The sequence below is a fragment of the Rhinopithecus roxellana genome, chromosome 3 (genome assembly GCF_007565055.1).
Source record: "Rhinopithecus roxellana isolate Shanxi Qingling chromosome 3, ASM756505v1, whole genome shotgun sequence".
NCBI lineage: Eukaryota > Metazoa > Chordata > Mammalia > Primates > Cercopithecidae > Rhinopithecus > Rhinopithecus roxellana.
In genome coordinates this window covers 145870345-145882972 of record NC_044551.1, presented here as the reverse complement: position 1 = coordinate 145882972, position 12628 = coordinate 145870345, and the positions used below count along the sequence as shown (strand labels likewise).

General features: G+C 42.8%; 1 protein-coding gene and 1 non-coding gene across 3 annotated transcripts in view; both read right to left on the bottom strand.

The window, feature by feature from the left end:
- The window catches only part of SERINC5 (serine incorporator 5), a 121094-nt gene that overhangs the window by 99239 nt on the left and 9227 nt on the right, over positions 1-12628 (bottom strand). The gene's annotated exons all lie outside the window — the stretch shown is intronic.
- On the bottom strand, positions 4987-5090 carry LOC115896712. The gene has a single exon (XR_004056613.1). It is a non-coding gene; the product is annotated as a small nucleolar RNA U13 (small nucleolar RNA).

The window sequence follows — 12628 nt, the reverse complement described above, 5'->3', positions numbered from 1 at the left end:
ATCACACACTACCACCACTACCACCACAAACGGCAGAGATGATATCACAATGAAAACAACGCTAGCAAATACAATTATAAAGCATGATGAATTTCGCACATTTAGGTTTGCTAAAATAAGCTTTAAAATTGTTGAATGAAAAACAAATGCCCCCAACATTATCCCCTACCCTCCAACCTCCTATTATTACTCTATTGCCATAACCACTGGTGGTAGTTTCTAGGGTATCTTTAAAACTCTCAGAATTCTTGTGTATATATGTATCTACATACATGGAAACATATGTGCCTTTTAAATTGGAAACCATAATTGGGTTCATCATAGACATAGTGTTCTTTAACCTCCTCTTTTTATAACCCCTACCTAACTAACACTGTTAGCTTGGCTACCTGTTCCTCTCTGTACATACAGATTTAACTTACTCTTTTTTTACTATGGTGAAACACACATAACATTAAACATATCATCCTAACCATTTTTAAGTGTACAGTTCAGTAATGTTAAGTATATTCGTATTGTTATGCAACAGATTTCTATAACTTTTTCATTATGCAGCAGTGAAACGCTATACCCACTAAACACTAGTTCTCCCTCCCACCTCCGCTGGGCCCTAGGGAACCACCTTTTTACTTTCTATGATTTTGACTACTTTAGACACTTCATATGAGTGGAATCATACAGTATATGTCCTTTTGTGACTTTTATTATATACTTTTATTTCACTTAGCATAATGTCCTTGAGGTGCACCCACGTTGTAGTATGTGACAAGTTTTCCTTCTTTATTAAGGCTGTATAATATTCCATTGTTAATTTCATTCTTTTTAACGGCAACATGATATTTCATTGTATGAAAGGCTAGTAACTTTTTATTTTAAATTAGTCTTCATTATCAGTGTTTAAGATGTTCCAAGTTTACTTCTAATACAATAGAAGAATTGCTAGACCCAAGAACATATTTATGATTCAAAGATCTTATGACAAAATAAATTCTCCATAAGTGAACAAACACAAATCCAGAAGAGTAGGTTTTTCTTTCACCTTTCTTTTCAACTTTGCCAATGAAAACTCTCTCATTTTTAATTGTAATTTTTGTTTTGTTTTGTTTTTGAGACAGTGTCTTGCTCTGTCGCCCAGGCTGGAGTGCAGTGGCATGATCTTGGCTCACTACAACCTCTGCCTCTTGGGTTCAAGCAATTCTCGTGCCTCAGCCTCCTGATTAGCTGGGATTACAGGCATGAGCCACCGTGCCTGGCTGAATTGTAGTTCTTAAATTATAAGTAAGACTGAGCATTTTCTCACGTTTGTTGGCATTTGCATTTTTTCCTAAATGATCCCTAACCTTTTAAATTGTTCTGTTATGTGTCCTTTCTGTTGATTTATAAGAACACTGTGCAAATTAAAGCAAGTGGATCTCTGTTCTACGAATCACTGTGTGTCATTTGAGTTCTTTCTTTAATTTGGTTTATGGATCTTGTGTCTAGAAAAACCTTGGCCATTTTAGATTATTTTAAAAGGTCACCCATCTTTTCTCAATACTTCTAATGGACTCCTTTTTAACTCATTTTATCATGGTTAAATATTGGATCTACACATTACTTATTTTAATGGAAAGGGTGTGGAGCAAACTTCAAAGAAAGCTTACTGACAACTTACAATTTGGATATCAGTATCCCAAGGAAGAGTGACAGTTCTCCCCATAACTACAACATCTAACATTTATGAACTCAAACTGTGGGCCAATCACTGTTCCAAGTGCAAAATCCTATAAAGGAGATCCTAGGGATTACCCCATTTTACAGATGTATGAATTAAACAACAGACAGATGAAGTAACTGATCAAGGCCACACCACCAGTAAATGGCTGAGAACATATTGGAGCTCAGGCTTCCCATCACTTAGAACTGGCTCTTAACTTCTCTGCTACACCGCCTCTGAACTATATGAAAAAAAAAGCCTAAAAAATCCACATCAAAAATATGTTTAAATTAATTCTCAGTAGAAAGCAGGTTTGTCCTTTTCCTCCCATCAAATACTTCGTGTAGCTTAAGTACTACATCTTTTTTTTCCTTGAAACTGATTCTCGCTCTGTCGTCCAGGCTGGAGCGCAGTGGCATCTTGGCTCACTGCAACCGCCACCTCCGAGTTCAAGCGATTCTCCTGTCTCAGTCTCCCGAGTAGCTGGGATTACAGGTGCACGCCACCACGCCCGGCTAACTTTTGTATTTTCAGTAGAGGCAGGGGTTTCACCATGTTGCCCAGGTCGGTCTCAAACTCCTGACCTCAGGTGATCCACCCACCTCAGCCTCTCAAAGTGCTGGGATTACAGGCATGAGCCACCGCACCTGGTCCAGTGTTTCTTTTTCTTTTCTTTTTTTTCTTTCTTTCTTTTTTTTTTTTTTTTTGAGACGAGGTCTTGCTCTGTTGCCCAGGCTGGAGTACAATGGCGCATTGTCAGTTCGCTGCAACCTCCGCCTCCCGGGTTCAAGCGATTCTCCTGCTTCGGCCTCTCGCCATCATGACGGGCTTTTTTGTATTTTTGTAGAGATGGGGTTTCACCCTGTTGGCCAGGCCGGTCTGGAATTCCTGACCTCAGGTGATTCACCCGCCTCGGCCTCCCAAAGTGCTGGGATTAAAGGTGTGTGCCACTGTCCCCAGTCCTGGTGTTTCTTTTCTGGGCAGTATCACTGCAGGCCCCAAGGGCCAGGTGCAGGGGTAGTGTTTTCACAAAGACTGGTGAGTGCTATCGGCATCTGGGGGTAACTTAAATATCAGCTATGCACAGTACTCCCTAATTGTTTTACAAACATGAAAAAGGAGAATGAAACGCTAAGAAGAGAAGTGGAGGGCTTTCTCTCTCTCTTTTTTTTTTTTTGTTCATGTCTTTTTGTCATGTCACTCAGGCTGGGTTGCAGTGGTACGATCATGGCTCACTGCAGCTTCAACTTTCCAGCCCCAGGTGATCCTCCCACCTCAGCCTCCAGAGCAGCTGGGACTACAAGTGCACGCCACCACGCCCAGCTAATGTTTGTATTTTTTTGTAGAGATGATGTTTCACTATGTTGCCCAGGATGGTCTCGAATTCTTGGGCTCAAGCAATTCATCCACCTCGGCCTCCCAAAGTATTGGGATTACAAGCAAGAGCCACCTCCTCGCCAGTTGCCAGTTCTCTCTAATAATCAGAGAATACCCTCAAGCAATCCATAATGAAGGGCAAATGAAATAAGCATTTGTGTTCCTCTCAAGCACTGGGTCCAGCTATCTGCCACACCCCTCTTCCAGAAAGAAAAGAAAAAAAAAAAGAAGTCAGAGAGTCAGCCCTGCTGGACCTCTTGCTTCCAAAAAATATGCAATCGGCCAGGTGCAGTGGCTCACACCTGTCATTCCAGCACTTTGGGGAGGCCAAGGCAGGCGAATCATGAGGTCAAGAGGTCGAGATCATCCAGGCCAACATGGTGAAACCCCGTACTACTAAAAATACAAAAAGTTAGCTAGGCATGGTGGCGGGCGCCTATAGTCCTAGCTTCTTGGGTGGCTGAGGCAGGAGAATCGCTTGAACCCGAGAGGCGGAGATTGCAGTGAGCAGAGGTGGCACCACTGCACTCGCCTGGCGACAGAGCGAGACTCTGTCTCAAAAAAAAAAAAAAAGGAAAAAAGAAAAATTGCAATCCGTGGCAGCCCTCATTCCTACCCGCCCTCTATCATAAGGAAATAATTTACAGCTTCAAGCTTTTCAAAGCCTCCAGCCAGAAGCCGCTGCTAGGCAAAATGATTTGCATAAAGTGCCTCATTTAAATGGCCTCATGCCCCTTACTCAGCAACCTGCAACTTCCACCAACTACACTAATGGTGAGATAGGACAATCTTAAAACCCGCTTTCTGTTAAATTCTATCATCCATGCATAGTGCAGAACTTTCTGGAAAATAACTGCTTGGGAGTTTAAGAGAAGGAAGGGAACAAAAAGTTTAAACTGATTTTATTACAACAAAAAACAGCATAAAAACCCAACCCGAAACCAGGCATAGTGGCTCACGCCTGTAATCTCAGCATTTGGGAGGCTGAGGCAGGTGGATTGCCTGAGATCAGGAGTTCAAGACCAGCCTGACCAACATGGCAAAACCGCATCTCTACTAAAAATACAAAAATATGCTGGGCGTGGTGGCAGGCGCCTGTAATCCCACTACTTGGGAGGCTGAGGCAGGAGAATAGCTTGAACCCTGGAGGCAGAGGGGTAGAGGTTGCAGTGAACTGAGATGCTGCCACTACACTCCAGCCTGGGCGACAGAGCAAAACTCCTTCTCAAAGAACAAAAAAAACCCAATCTGAGATTCAAATAATCAAATCATAAGACTGTGTTTAAAATCCATAGCTATGAACTCTTTGTTGAACTGCTCTGCAAAGACAGCAGATTATCTTTGGGAAAAAGCCCAATATCCACTCATTCAGGCTCTCATCATTTACCACAGGCCAAGTGTGTACTGGGCACTGGGAAATAGAAACGCTAGGACAGCACAGGGGCAGTACCTGCTGTGAGCTGATTAGCTGTGTGGCCTTGAAAGATACCCTGTGCTCCGGGACCTGTTTCCTGGAAATAACTTGTTAGGTGGAAATGCCACTGCCTTGAGGATCCTTCTAGCTCCAGAATTAGACTGTGACCTCCCAGATTCTCACAACCCCATGGACAGCCCATAAGCCATCTGAGAATGGCAACGCAGGACCTGGAGCAACGGGCATTACGCCCATCAGAAACCTCAGCAGCAGCTGTGAGACTTTCTCTGGCTGGCTGCCAACCAAAGATTTCCCACAATGGTTCTAATTTCAAACTCCCCAACCATTATCCTTAAAAACTATTGGAGTGTGCTAAAAGGTCTGATATTTTGGTTTCTTAGTTAAATTTGTCATACCCAGAGGCACAATTCCCCTCTGTCAGCATGTCCCAATTTTCAGTTTATGGTTTGGGTGAATACTGGGGATCCTCTTTTTTCCATGTCAGATGGGTAATGTACCAACAACATGACAAGACTGAAGGGAGGCACATCTCACAGACAAGCATGAAAACCCAGTCATCATGCTTATGAACTACAAAAGAAATTGCATTCTTACAATCAGAAACAGAAACATCAACCCAATTGTGGTACCCTATGAGCCAGGAGCCACAGACCATGCCCACCTTCCACTCTGCCTCTTTTAACTTTATTATACAAAAATAGCTGTATCCCTCCCCAGGATATAGGCAAGTCACTGCAGCCTTGAGAGGCCAGCAGGAAGAAGAATTAAACAGAGCTCCCTAAGGGCGAAGTAGAGCTGCCTCCAAAGATAGGAAGTTCCTGCCTCTGGAGTTGTTTATTATGGTAAAAGAAATCAAGCACAACTGGGTCAGAAGAGCAGAAGACCCTTCCAGTGCCAATTTTCTGGGAGGTGGTCCAAAGGAAGTCAGTGGGGCCAGCTCCCTCCCTCAGACAGCTAACAGGAGCAAGGCTTGGTCAGCCTTCCTGAAGCTCTGCAAGTCCAAGGTTTCTGAGCTATTTATTCTATACTTACTTTGAAAACACAAAATTGCTCCAACAGGATGGATATGTTAGGAACAATTGAGCATAATAGAATGTGCATTTCTGTCTGTTGAGAAACACCAGGTAGAAAACTGCACCAAGCTGAATTGAGCTCCTTGGTAATATACAAAATGCACATAGCTCAGCTCAACAAGTGTACTGAGTCACACCAAACACATTTGATGTTATAACTTTCCATCCAATTCCAGATAACCCTCCTCCTGCTGCTTCTCAACTGCTCAAAAGCCTAACTCTCCAAACCCATTTCCACAACGTAATTTCAAGACTTTTTCAAATAAAATGCCAAATTTACCATAGTAGTTATGTATTTCTTAATCATTTAACATTTATAAAACTATAGTATCATTTTCATTCAGTTTGTTTTTTCAAATGTGTCACTGACAAAGTTTTAGAATATTGTGCCCTTAACCAAATTTTCCCTATGAGATATGTGGTTTCTTTTTTTTTTTTTTTTTTTTTTTGAGGTGGAGTCTCGCTCTGTCGCCTGGACTGGAGTGCAGTGGCCGGATCTCAGCTCACTGCAAGCTCCGCCTTCCGGGTTTACGCCATTCTCCTGCCTCAGCCTCCCGAGGAGCTGGGACTACAGGCGCCCGCCACCTCGCCCGGCTAGTTTTTGTATTTTTTTTAGTAGAGACGGGGTTTCACCGTGTTAGCCAGGATGGTCTCGATCTCCTGACCTCGTGATCCGCCCGTCTCGGCCTCCCAAAGTGCTGGGATTACAGGCTTGAGCCACCGCGCCCGGCGAGATATGTGGTTTCATTGTGTAGTTCTGCTTAATGTGGTAATTTTTAGAATGCATATGTCATGTTGTATTGTAGCAGAACTATTTCCAGGGCTCTAGTGTAGAGTATTTACAATCATTTTTAAAAATTACACTAAATGCCCAAAAAGAAAATAAATGTTTATATGATTAATTAAATCATATAATTAAGATAAGATAATTAAATCATAAAACCAAAAAGTGCTGGGATTATAGGCATGAGCCACTGTGCTCAGCCGTGTATTTCTGTAAAGCATAAAACATTGCTTTTAAATTAGTTTTCATGTCATGTTACTTAATTCATCATTTCAAGATTAAATCAGTATCTAGTAAATTGATCTGCCTACCTAGTGATTGGTTTCCATCACTAATATAAAAGTTTTGATGCTTCTCCCTTTTTCAAGGTGCTACATACTGTAATCCTTAGAACAACTTAAGAAATAAAAAGGCAAGGCTGGGCGCAGTGGCTCACACCTGTAATCCCAGCACTTTGGGAGGCCAAGGTGGGTGGATCATGACGTCAGGAGATTGAGATCATCCTGGCCAACGCAATGAAACCCCATCTCTACTAAAAATACAAAAATTAGCCAGGCGTGGTGGCACGTGCCTGTAATCCCAGCTATTCTGGAGGCTGAGGCAGGAGAATTGCTTGAACCCAGGAGTCGGAAGTTGCAGTGAGCCAAAATCACGCCACTGCACTCCAACCTGGTGACAGAGCAAGACTCTGTCTCGAAAAATAATAATAATACTAAAAAGAAATAAAAAGACACATAAAGACAATGAAAAATCTTCAATTAGCCCTCTCCTTAAAAAAAGGTAATAACAAAGAACAGAAGAGGAAATGAGCCAGGTTTCAGTTACCTAGGAGGCTGAGGCAGGAGGATCAACTGAGCCCAGGAGTTTGAGGCTGCAGTGAGCCGAGATCACGCCACTGCACTCCAGCCTGGGTGACAGAACGAGACTCCATCTCAAAATAATAATAATAATAATAATAATAATAATAGAAAAAAAGGGGAAATGAAATGGGAACTGATCAACAATTTATAGCCTTAAACTCAAACATATGAGTAATTACATTAAATATAAATGATCCAAGCATCCAATTAAAAGACAAAGATTGGCTGGGTACAATGGCTCACACATGTAATTCCAGCTCTTTGGGAGGCCAAGGCAGGAGGATCACTTGGAGCCCAGGAGTTTGAGACCACCCTGGACAACATAGTAAGACTGTGTCTCTGCAAAAAAAGAATTAAAAAAAAAAAAAAATTCCATGCCAGGTGGTGCATATCTGTAGTCCTAGCTACGTGGGAAGCTGAGGTAAGAGGATTACTTGAGCCCAGGGCATTGAAGGTACAGTGAGCTGTGATGGTATCACTGCACTCCAGCCTGGGCAATGGAACAAGATCCCATCTCAAAACAAAACAAAACAAAACAAAACAAAAAAATGAAACAACACAAAAAGGCAAAGATTGTCAGATTGGATTAAAAAGGAAGAAAGACCCATTTCTATCACATTTATAAAAAGCACACTTTTAAGTATGAAGACAGATTAGTCAAAAGCCAAAAGGGTGGTATGGCTATATTAGTATCTACCAAATACTTAAAAAAAGACCTTTTTAGAAAAATAGGCCAGGCATGGTGGCTCACACCTGTAATCCAAGCACTTTGGGAGGCCAAGGTGGTCGGATCAGTTGAGGTCAGGAGTTCGAGACCAGCCTAGTCAGCATGGAGAAACCCCATCTTTACTAAAAATACAAAAATTAGGCTGGGCGCAGTAGCTCATGCCTATAATCCCAGCACTTTGGGAGGCCGAGGTGGGCAGATCATGAGGTCTAGAGTTTCAGACCAGCCTGGCCAATATGATGAAAGCTCGTCTCTACTAAAAATACAAAAATTGGCCAGGTGTGGTGGCATGCACCTGTAGTTCCAGCTACTCGGGAGTCTGAGGCAGGACTGAACCCAGGAGACAGAGGTTGCAATGAGCCGAGATCTCACCACTGCACTCCAACCTGGGCAACAGAGTGAGATTCCATCTCAAAAAAATATATAAAATTCAAAAAGCAACTGGGCGTGGTGGCACATGCCTGTAATCCCAGCTACTTCAGAGGCTGAGACATGAGAATTGCTTCAACTCAGGAGACAGCGGTTGCAGTAAGACAGGTTGCAGTAAGACAAGATCGGGCCACTGCACTCCATCCAGCCTGAGTGACAGAGCAAGACTGCATCTCAAAATGTTACACATTGTTACATTTCTTCCCTGCTACACAAACCTCTAGTTTTAGCAGGTCAAGGAGATGGATTTGACACCAAGCTCCTACCTCCCTGGCTGCAGCACCCGATTAAAGCCTTCTTCCTTGGCAATCCTTGTCCATCTCAGTCATTGGCTTTTTGTGTGCTGAGCAGCAGGACCTAGACAGAACCCCGGTCTTTAGGCAACATTCTTAAGTTCAAAAGTGGGTGGCCCCTTCATTCTTGCTCCTTTAGTTCTACAATTAGTTTTTAAACATACCTAATTCCCTGTAGTAAATCCTCTTTTTTTTTAAAATACCTAGAGCGATCTTGGCTTCCTACACTGAACGCTGACACACTGCATCACCACTTTACAGATAAAAAAAGACTCTTACGTATAACATCTGATCTGTATCCCTTCAACAATCACTAATATTGTTAAAGGGGATTTTATCTCTTTAACAACATTAGGGAGACAAGAGACAGGAATTTCCCCTACTTAACAAGAAAAATTAAGAACTAGGAACAGTAGTGAGCTCCCCAAAACTGGAGTGATTCAAACATAGAAGCACACTGAAGAGGGGTATTAAAATGGACATCTGAGCTTCAGATGGGTCATTAAAAACAGATGCCTTTTAAGGTATCTTCCAAGAGTTTCTGTGGTTCCATGACCTGCCTCAAAAATCAAGCAAGGCTGGGCACGGTGGCTCACGCCTGTAATTCTAACACTTTGAGAGGCCAAGGCAGGAGGATTGCTCGAACCCAGGAGTTTGGGACCAGCCTGGGCAACATAGTGAGAGCTTGTCTCTACTAAAATTAATTAATTAATTAATTAATCAAGCAAGCAGCAAAACCTGGATCTCACCAGAACTAGACTTGCTTCTCCAGAATTGTTCAAAGAATTGAATCCCAGTTGACGAGATTCCACAAACTTTGATAGTAGAAGAAGGTGGGGGAGAGCACAGAAAGTGGGGGATTTCTTTGAAGAAAAAAGGGGATGGAGGGCTACCCTTGGACTCGATTTTGGCAGAACTTAAAGAATAAACTTCAGCATCCTGCAATTTGGGGGCAGGAAGCTATTTCCTACTACCATCCTTTAAGGGTCAGCCCAGACCTCTTTAGGCTCTTAATCTGCACCTCCTTTTATCTTAAAATAACCTCCCCTCCCTGGCTTCAGTCCCTCAGCTCCCCAGCATTTCTCTACCTTTTGCTGCCTGGAAACTGAGACTGCCAAAACCCCCAAGCACTTTTTTTTTTTTTTTTTTTTTTTGAGATGGAGTCTCGTTCTGTCACCCAGGCTGGAGTGCAATGGCTTGATCTTGGCTCACTGCAACATCTGCCTCTCAAGTTCGAGCGATTCTCCTGCCTCAGCCTCCCGAGTAGCTGGGATTACAGATGTCTGCCACCTGGCCCCGCTAATTTTTGTATTTTTAGTAGAGACGGGGTTTCACCATGTTGGCCAGGCTGACCTCAAACTCCTGACCTCAAGTGATCTGCTGCCTCGGCCCCTCAAAGTGCTGGGATTGCAGGCATGAGCCACCACACCCAGCCTTACTCTTTTTTTTTTCTTTTGAAATATGGTCTTGGCGGGGAACAGTAGCTCATGCCTGTAATCTCAGCACTTTGGGAGGCTGAGGTGGGTTGATCACGAGGTCAGGAGTTTGAGATCAGCCTGACCAACATGGAGAAACCTCATCTCTACTAGAAAATACAAAAATTAGCTGGGCCTGGTGGCATGTACCTGTAATCCCAGCTTTTTGGGAGGCTGAGGCAGGAGAATCGCTTAAACTCGGAAGGCAGAGGTTGCAGTGAGCCGAGATCGAGATCGAGCCACTGCACTCCAGCCTGGGTGACAGAGCGCGACTCTGTCTCAAAAAAACAAAAACAAACAAAAAAAGAAACATAGTCTCGTTCTGCCACCCAGGCTGGAATGTAGTAGATCAAAACTCACCCAGTCTCAACCTCCTGGACTCAAGCGATCCTCCTACCTCAGCCTCCGGATAAGCCAGCACTCTTAAAAATCCACAGGCACTGATCTTTGACCTTCCTCTCTCACTTGACTTCAGGATGTCTTCTGACCAGGCCAGTAGCTCCACACCTGTCCCCACCCTCCAGGCAGGCTCTACCTTCACTTAATTTCCTTTCTTTCCCTGTTGGCTACAGGGAATGTCTGCCTTTTAAATTGGAGATGTTTCTCAAGGTTCCAAGGTTGGGCTTTCCTTCTCATACTACAGCTGTTTTTTCCTGAAGTCAGATTTCCTTGAGAAGCTGAGAAATGATGGGGACTTTCTTCTTGGAAAAGTTTCAGGACATAAACAACACAACTGTGTGGGCAACTGCAGGATTGCATGGATCCCTAAAGCCCATTCAGGAAGGAGGACCTCCTCATGCTCCCCTGTGTGGGCTCATCCACTTCTGGGGGCAAATGTCCCTGCCAAGGGACCCCCAGCTTCTTCCCCTTTTCCAAAAGATAAAAGGCGCAAAGTTGAGCAAACAACCCTCAATCCAGTCTGTCCCAGGCACAGTCTCACACAGCTAGCAAATTCAGCATCTATTCATAGGTCACTCCCAAGCACAAGCAGGGCTAGCTACAGCCTCTGAACTTTATTATTCTAGGTACCCAGTGAATATTTATTTATTATTATTATTATTATTATTATTGAGACAGAGTCTCACTCTGTTGCCCAGGCTGGAATGCAATGGCATGATCTCAGCTCACTGCAACCTCAGCCTCCCACGTTCAAGCGATTCTCTTGCCTCAGCCTCCTGAGTAGCTGGGATCACAGGCATGTGCTACCATGCCCGGCTAATTTTTGTATTTTTAGTGGAGACGGGACTTCACCATGTTGGCCAGGCTGGTCTCCAACTCCTGACCTCAGGTGATCCACCCACCTCAGCCCCAAAAAGTGCTGGGATTACAGGTGTGAGCTACCACACCTGGCCCCAGTGAGTATTTATCAATTGACATTTTACTTCAGGGATTGTAAGCTCTTAAAAAAAAAAAAAAAAAAAAAGGAGTAACAGCTAACTAAATAAGTCCAACAAAGCCCTAGAGTCCTCAGGGATAAGGCTAGCAAAGCCAAAGAAAAATTACCACTATAGAATCCTATTGGAGCAAACAGTGTCATTACTATGGAAACAAAATACTGCCATTGTTTCCGAGAATGGCAATGGAGGAGATCAACGAGCATGGAATCAAGAACAAAAGACTGAATTCCTCCCTAGTTCGGGTGAACCACACTCACCAAGGATCAAAGCATTAGGAAATCAGCCCTCCATTAAATTGCTGAGACATAATGTGAGCACAAAAAAACAAAACAAAACAAAACGGAAAAGGCATTCCACAAAGACCTCATGAATTTTGTTTCAAAATGCACTTAGCCAGTTTATAAAAATGATACTTAAACAGAAGTCTGATTTTCCCATCTCCTCCAGTTATCTTTTCATAAATAAGATTTAAGAGGTTATGCATGTGTTTTTCTCACTTTTGTTTTGACTAGACACTTTTCATGAGGGAGTAAAAATGCTGTCTAATCACTATATACTGTAACCTTACTTCAAAAACCCACAAATTGTTTCAAAATTTACTCTCTGATAAAAACGCATTAAGTTTTTCCATAACAGCTGCTTTCCTTAAACATCAGCAATTTTAATCTCACAAGGCAAACTATGGAAGAAAAGCCAAAAGTAAAATCCTGCTTCCTTTTCAAATTCAAACAGATGTTCTGTGTAATCACACAACTCACTATTTGAATTTCCTACTGCCCTATACTGACTCTCTGATTAAGTTCTAAAATGTTTTGAAATATCATTAATATATAAGCTAGAAGAATATGAAGATATTCTCACTGGAAATGTTTTAAAATACATTTTAAGCAGGGATGCAAAGGTTTACTGTGGACTACCTGAGATGCCTAAGATTTGGGAACAATCACAGTGGTTTAGATTGGTAACTTGATTGCTACTACTCTCAGGATCCAATCATAACCCTAAATTCAACTGAAAACAGCAATATGTAAAATTCACTAACAATGCGGCTTGACTCAGAACACTAAGAGAACACTGGGTCT